This window comes from Sapajus apella, unplaced genomic scaffold (assembly GCF_009761245.1).
Source record: "Sapajus apella isolate SASKATOON/1434 unplaced genomic scaffold, GSC_monkey_1.0 scaffold23, whole genome shotgun sequence".
Classification (NCBI taxonomy): Eukaryota; Metazoa; Chordata; class Mammalia; order Primates; family Cebidae; genus Sapajus; species Sapajus apella.
Window position 1 is genome coordinate 25,679,368 of NW_022436963.1, and position 7,970 is coordinate 25,687,337.

Genomic DNA, 7,970 nt, shown 5'->3' on the forward strand with positions numbered 1-7,970 from the left:
AGTGCTCTTTGGAACTTGCGGGATGAGTCCAGCACAGTTGATTACCTGCCAAACAAAAATATGCACATTTTCCCTCAGATTTACACAATATCCCCAGAGTTCCATAATATAATATTCTAAATATATAGAATATAATTCAGTATTATGTGCCATGTAAAAAAACACGAACAAATTTAAATTCATTTGGAAAAAGTAGATAAATGTATTAATTGCAACATAATACCTATGAGTGAGAACATGTGGTGTTTAATTTTCTGTTCTTGTGTCAGTTTGCTGAGAATGGTGGTTTCCAGATTCATCCACGTCCCTGCAAAGGACAGGAACTCATCGTTTTTTATGGCTACATAGGATTCCATGGTATATATGTGCCACATTTTCCTTGTCCAGTCTATCATCAATGGGCATTTGGGTTGGTTCCAGGTCTTTGCTATTGTAAACGGTGCTGCAGTGAACATACATGTGCCTGTGTCTTTATAATAGAATGATTTATAATCTTTTGGAATATAATGGAATATATTCCATTATATTTTGGAATATAATCTAGTAATGGGATTGCTGGGTCAAATGGAATTTCTGTTTCTAGGTCCTTGAGGAATCCCCACACTATCTTTCACAATGGTTGAACTAATTTACACTCCCATCAACAGTGTAAAAGTGTTCCTATTTCTCCACATCATCTCAAGTATCTGTTGTCTCCAGATTTTTAATGATCTCCATTCTAACTGGCATGAGATAGTATCTCAATGTGGTTTTGATTTACATTTCTCTAATGACCACTGACGATGAGCATTTTTTCATGTTTATTGGCCCCATATATGTCTTCTTTTGAAAAGTGTCTGTTCATATCCTTCACCCACTTTTTGATGGGGTTGTTTGTTTGTTTTCTTGTAAATCTGTTTTAGTTCTTTGTAGATTCTGGATATCAGCCCTTTGTCAGGTAAGTAGATTGCAAAACCTTTTTCTCATTTTGTTGATTGTCAGTTCACTCTAATGATTGTTTCTTTTGCTGTACAGGAGCTCTGGAGTTTAATTAGATCCCATTTGTCTACTTTGACTGTTATTGCCATTGCAATAAGGTCATGAGGTCCTTGCCTATGCCTACGTCTTGGATGCTTTTGCCTAGGTTTTCTTCTAGGGTTTTTATGGTGTTAGGTCTTATATTTAAGTCGTTAAACCATCTGAAGTTAATTTTAGTGTAAGGTGTCAGGAAGGGGTCCAGTTTCTGCTTTCAGCACATGGCTAGCCAGTTTTCCCAACACCATCTATTAAACAGGGAATCCTTTCCCCATTGCTTGTTTTTGTCAGGTTTGTCAAAGATTAGATGGTTGTAGATGTGTGGTGTTGCCTCTGAGGCCTCTGTTCTGTTCCATTGGTGGATATCTCTGTTTTGGCACCAGTGGCATGCTGTTTTGATTACTGTAGCCTTGTAGTATACTTTGAAGTCAGGTAGCATGATGCCTCCAGCTTTGTTCTTTCTGCTTAGAATTAACTTGGCTAGGAGGGTTCTCTTTTGGTTCCATATGAAGTATAAGGTGTTTTTTTCCAGTTCTGTGAAGAGGGTCATAGGTAGCTTGATGGGGATAGCTTTGAATCTATAAATTACTTTGGGCAGTATGACAATTTTCACCACATTGATTCTTCCTAACCATGACCATGGAATGTTTCTCCATCTGTTTGTGTCCTCTCTTATCTCCTTGAGCAGTGGCTTGTAGTTCTCCTTGAAGAGGTCCTTTACATCCTTTGTTAGTTGTATTCCTAGGTATTTTATTCTCTTTGTAGGAATTGTGAAAGGCAATTCATTCTTGATTTGGTTCTCTTTAAGTCTGTTATTGGTGTATAGGAATGCTTGTGATTTCTGCACATTGATTTTGTGTCCTGAGACTTTGCTGAAGTTGCTTATTAGTTTCAGGAGATTTGGGGCTGAGATGATGGGGTCTTCTAAATATACAATCATGTCATCTGCAAGTAGAGACAATTTGACTTTCTTCTTTCCTACTTGAATACCCTTTATTATTATTTTTTTCTTGCCTGATTGCTCTGGCTAGAACTTCCAATACTATATTGAATAGGAGTGGTGAGAGAGGGGATCCTTGTGTAGTGCCAGATTTTAAAGGGAAAGCTTCCTGTTTTTGCCCATTCGGTATGATATTGACTGTGGGTTTGTTGTAAATAGCTTTTATTATTTTGAAATGTGTTCTGTCGATACCTAGTTTATTGAGGGTTTTTAGCATAAAGGGCTGTTGAATTTTGTCGGAGGTCTTCTCTGCATCTATTGAGATAAACGTGTGGTTTTTGTCTTTGGTTCCCTTTATGTGGTGAATTACGTTTACAGACTTGCATATGTTGAACCAGCCTTGCATCCCTGGGATGAAGCTTACTTGATCGTGATGGTTAAGCTTTTTGATGTGTTGTTGCAATCAGTTTGCCAGTATTTTATTGAATATTTTTTGCATCTATATTCATCATGGATATGGACCTGAAGTTTTCTTTTCTTGTTGAGCCTCTGCTGGGTTTTTGTATCAGGATGATGTTGGTTTCATAAAATGATTTGGGAAGGACTCCCTCTTTTTGTATTGTTTGAAATAGTTTCAGATGGAGTGGTACCAACTCCCCTTTGTATGTTTGGTAGAATTCGGCTGTGAACCCATCTGGACCTGGGCTTTTTTGGTTGGTAGGCTCTTAATTGCTGCCTCAACTTCAGCCCTTGTTATTGGTCTATTCAGGGTTTTGACTTCTTCCTGGTTTAGGCTTGAGAGGGTGCAAGTGTCCAGAAATTTATCCGTTTCTTCCAGGCTTACTGGTTTATGTGCATAGAGTTTTTTGTAATAATCTCTGATGGTGGTTTGTATTTCTGTGGGATTGGTGGTGATATCCCCATTTATCACTTATTATTGCATCTATTTGATTCTTCTCTCCTTTCTTTTTTATTAATCTGGCCAGTGGTCTATTTTGTTGATCTTTTCAAAAAACTAGCTCCTGAATTTATTAATTTTTTAAAGGAATTGTTGTGTCTCTATCTCCTTCAGTTCTGCTCTGATCTTAGTTGTTTCCTGTCTTCTGCTAGCTTTTGAGTATTTTTTTGTCTTACTCCTCTAGCTTTTGATGATAGGATGTCAATTTTAGATCTTTGCTTGCTTCTTATAGGGGCATTTATTGCTATAAATTTCTCTCTAGACACTGCTTTAAATGTGTTCCAGAGATTTTGATATGATGTGTCTCATTGGTTTCGAAGAACATCTTTATTTCTGCCTTCATTTCATTGTTTATCTAGTCAAGAGCCAGTTGTTCAGTTTCCATGAAGTTGTGTGGTTCTGAGCTAGTTTCTTAATCCTGAGTTCAAATTAGATCGCACTGTGGTCTGAGAGACTGTTTGTTACGATTTCCATTCTTTTGCATTTGCTGAGGAGTGACTTACTTCCAATTATGTTGTCAGTTTTAGAGTAAATGTGATGTGGTGCTGAGAAGAATGTATATTATGTGAATTTATGATGGAGAGTTCTGTAGATGTCTATTAGGTTTGCTTGGTCTAGATCTGAGTTCAAGTCCTGAATATCCTTGTTAATTTTCTGTCTCGTTGATCAGTCTAATATTGACAGTGGAGTGTTAAAGTCTCCCACTATTATTGGGTGGGAGTCTAGGTCTCTTTATAGGTCATTAAGAGCCTTTGTTTATGTATCTGGTGCTTCTGTATTGGGTGCATATATATTTAGGATCATTAGCTCTTCTTGTTGCATTGATCCTTCTACCATTATGTAATGCCCTTCTTTGTCTCTTTTGATCTTTGCTGGTTTAAAGTCTATTTTATCAGAGACTGTTTTAAGTTGCCAAGTTTGCAGTGAATTGTTACAGCATCCCCATCAGAAACTAAAAGACAAGTGAGTCTCTCAATTCCCATGGAAAATCTTTCATCACATTCGGAGTCAAGTTACACAGCACTCAGAAATCCTCCCACTGCCCCTTGTCCACACCAGTTTTATAACCTCTAAAGACATCAGCATGTATTTCAAAAAAACAAGGGAATTTCTTACACCGTCACCGACACAAACAAAAATCTGATAATTAATATTGATGCAATACTTCAATCTATAGTCCTTTTCAAATTTTATAATCTCATTAATGACTTTGACATCATTTTTTTTTACTGGTCAAGGAATCAATACAGGATCACACATTGCATTTAGTTTTCATGTGCCTTTAGCCTTTTTCTGAGTTATTTCCTTAGTCCTGGGTCTTTTATGTTAATGACATTTTTGAAGAGTACAGGCCAATTATTTTGCAGAAAATGCATCAATATTTTTATCTGATTTTTTAATGATCAGATTCAATTCATGCATTTTTGTCAGAAACATCACAAAATTGTCCTCAGTGCATTATATTAGTAGGTACATGATGCCAATTTGCCCTGTTACTGATGAGATTAACTTTGGACACATGTTTAAGGTACCAGTTTTCTACCAGTTTCTCCACTAAAAAGTTATTAATTCCCTCCTTATAATTAATAGGTGTCTTGTATAAAGATACTTTTAGACTTTTGCCCATTAATTTTAGCATCTGTTTGTGATCCTTGTCTTAAAATTATTACTATATCACGCCTGTAATCCCAGCACATTTGGAGAATGAGGTGGGCAGATCATGAGGTCAGGAGTTTGAGACCAGACTGGCCAAAACAGTGAAACTCCATCATTACTAAAAATACAAAAAATAGCCAAGCATGGTGGTGCATGCCTGTGATCCCAGCTACTTGGCAGGCAGAGACAGGAGAATTGCTTGAACCAGGGAGGCAGAGGTTGCAGTGAGCTGAGATTACACCACTGCACTCCAGCCTGGGTGACAAAACTAGACTTCATTTCAGGAAAAAGATAAAAGAAAAAATTTATTACTATAGTAATATTAGTAATTATTAAAAATTATTACTATAGTAATGTTAGTAATAATTAGTAATATAGTGATTGCCTAGTATTGTTTTCTCATTCTATTACTTCTCTATTATTAAAATTATCTTTTAAGAAAAAGCTTTTCTTTCTCCCCCATACATTAACTTATCACATTATTATTTAAATCAATATGGACTTATGGATTCTTACTTTATTCTATGGATTATAATTCATTACTGTGATGATGTATTTTGTTGCTCAATTCTTTTCAGATTTGGCTCATGGTAGTCTTTTCAAACTGACTCCAGTGTTGTTCTGATATATCCCCACGGTTGTTTGAACACTTTCATACATCTGGTGCAAGATATTCTTTGCTCATGCTATGCTTTCCATGTCCTAGTTCTGAAATCAGCCATTTTTTCAAAGACATCCTCTATCTTTCATTAGTGAGGATATTTAGAAATCAAGACATGAATACTTAGTGTTCTTTTTTAAATACTTTTACTGTTTCAGGTCTTTTCAGTAGACACACTGTATTAATCCATTCTCACATTGTTATAACAAAGTACCTGAGACTGAGTCATTTATGAATAAAAGAGATTTAATTGGCTCACAGTTCTACAGGATTAACAGGAAACCTGACTGGAAGGCCTCAGGAAATTTACAATCATGGCCAAAGGCAAAGGGGAAGCAAGCATGCGTTTACCATGGCAAAGCACGAGACAGAGAGAGAATGAGCTGGGAATTGCCACATGCTTTTAAACCAACAGATTTTGTAAAAACTCACTATCAGGATGAGTTCGTGTCCTTTGCAGGGACATGGATGATCCTGGAAACCATCATTCTCAGCAAACTGACACAAGAACAGAAAATCAAACACCACGTATTCTCACTTAATAGGTGGGTGTCGAACGATGAGAACACATGGACACAGGGAGGGGAGCATCACACACTGGGGTCTGTCGGGGAGAAATAGGGGAGGGACAGCGGGGGTGGGGAGCTGGGGAGAGATAGCATGGGGAGAAATGCCAGATATAGGTGATGGGGAGGAAGGCAGCAAATCACGCTGCCCTGTGTGTACCTATGCAACAATCTTGCATGTTCTTCACATGTACCCCAAAACCTAAACGCAATTAAAAAAAAACCTCACTATCACGAGAACAGCATGGAGGAAACTGCCCCCATGATTTAATCACCTCTCACCAGGACCCGCCCTTAACACATGGGGATTACAATTTGAGAGGAGATTTCGGTGGATACACAAAGCCAAACCATATTACAAACCTAGCAAATAGAGAAGAGAGTTAAAGTCTTCAACTCTAATTGTGAATTTGTCTGCTTTTCCTTTTAATATTTCATCAGTTTTTATTTCATGTACTTTGAAACGCTGTTGTTGGGTACATACCCATTTAGGATTGTTAGGTTTCTTTGGTAATTTGATATATTTCTCATCATAGAATGTCCGTCTTTATCTCTGTTAATATTTTTGTGCTGAAGTCAACTTTGATATTAATATAGCCATTCTAGCTTTCTTTTTACTTTCTGTTTTAAAGAGATGTAATTCATATATCATATAGCCCACTCATCTAAAGTACATTTTTAGTATATCTAAAGTGTTGTGAAACCACCACCACTAACTACTTTTAGAACATTTTGTTCCCCCAGAAGAAACTGCATACCTATTAGTGGTCAATTTCATTCCCTGCCCCAAGCATTAAGGAACACAAATCTACCTTTCTGTTTCTATAAACTTGCTTATTTTGGACATTTCATATACTTGAAATCATGAAATACATGGTCTTTTGTGACTGGCTTCTTTCACTTAATATAATGTGCTCAAGATTCATCCACTCTGTAGTATATATCAATACTCATTTTCATGGCTGAATAATATTTCATTACATGATATGTTTGCTTCCTATTGCTGCTTTAAGAAGTTACTTCATGTGGCTTGAAACAGCATATTTATTAGCTTACAGTTCTGTAGGTTGCAAGTCCAATACAGATTTCCCTTGGATAAAATCAAGGTATTGGCAGGGCATTAATGCCTCCAGAAAGCAATGCAGCCCTGCCAACACCTTGATTTTAGCCAAGGGAAATCTGTATTGGACTTGTAACCTACAGAACTGTAAGCTAATAAATATGTTATTTCAAGCCACGTGTAGTAACAAAGTCCCTCTATTTTTCCCTCTCCAAAAGGCTGCCCAGATTTCCTGGTTCATGGCTCTCTACCTCTGTTATCAAAGCCAATAGAAACAGGTACTTCTTACATTGAATCATTTTGACTGAATCTTCTGCCTCTTTCTTTTTAAGGACCCTTAATTTTTTCTTTTAGATTAGTGTTTGGATAATAAATGTATTTTCAATGTTTTACCTTTAACTTAATATTTATATGAAAACAGTTTTCTGTAGATAGCATAAAATTGCAAAATTTATTATCTATCTATATATGTGTGTGTTTGTATATCTATATTTACAGCCATTTTAATATTATGTTCTATAGTAATATTTTGTCTTGAAAGCCAAGTTTTAGAAAGGGAGAATACTCACAAATTTCCATGTCATCCTTGCTCAAGGGCCATGCAAATCTTCTCTGTATTGTTCCAATTTTAGTATACATACTGCCAAAGTAAGTGTTCCATAAAAATTTTTTGACTTGCTTATATTCTTACTAGATTAAGAGGATTGTGAGGACAGGGAAAATGTGAATTCATTTACAATTGCCTTTTTTAAACTTGTAGACAATAAATATTTGTTGAATATTTAATGTATTAATTAAATTAATGTATTTGTATATTAATGAAGCTTTGTAGAATTTCACTGTTTGAATTTCATTTAGTGAGCTTAATACACAGTTGTTCATTGGTTCTCAATTATTTTGTGCTCAGGCTTATCTGAGAGTACTGGTGATACATTTGAAGGGGACTGGACTGTACCCACTATTTTTGCGCAAGGTACTTGTTAACCTTTTATTTTCATCTGTTTGAGTACAACTATTTCCCAATCCTCTCATCACTGCCTTCTTTCTCCTAAGTCAAGTTATTTTTGGTCAGCCTTTTTCGGGGCTGGCCTGATATAATGCTCATTTGCGGTTAT

General features: G+C 36.2%; 1 non-coding gene across 1 annotated transcript; it reads right to left on the reverse strand.

The window, feature by feature from the left end:
* Window positions 1-7,404: 7,404 nt before the first annotated feature.
* On the reverse strand, window positions 7,405-7,507 carry LOC116559640. Its single transcript, XR_004272546.1, has one exon. It is a non-coding gene; the product is annotated as a U6 spliceosomal RNA (small nuclear RNA).
* Between the last annotated feature and the right edge of the window lie 463 nt (window positions 7,508-7,970).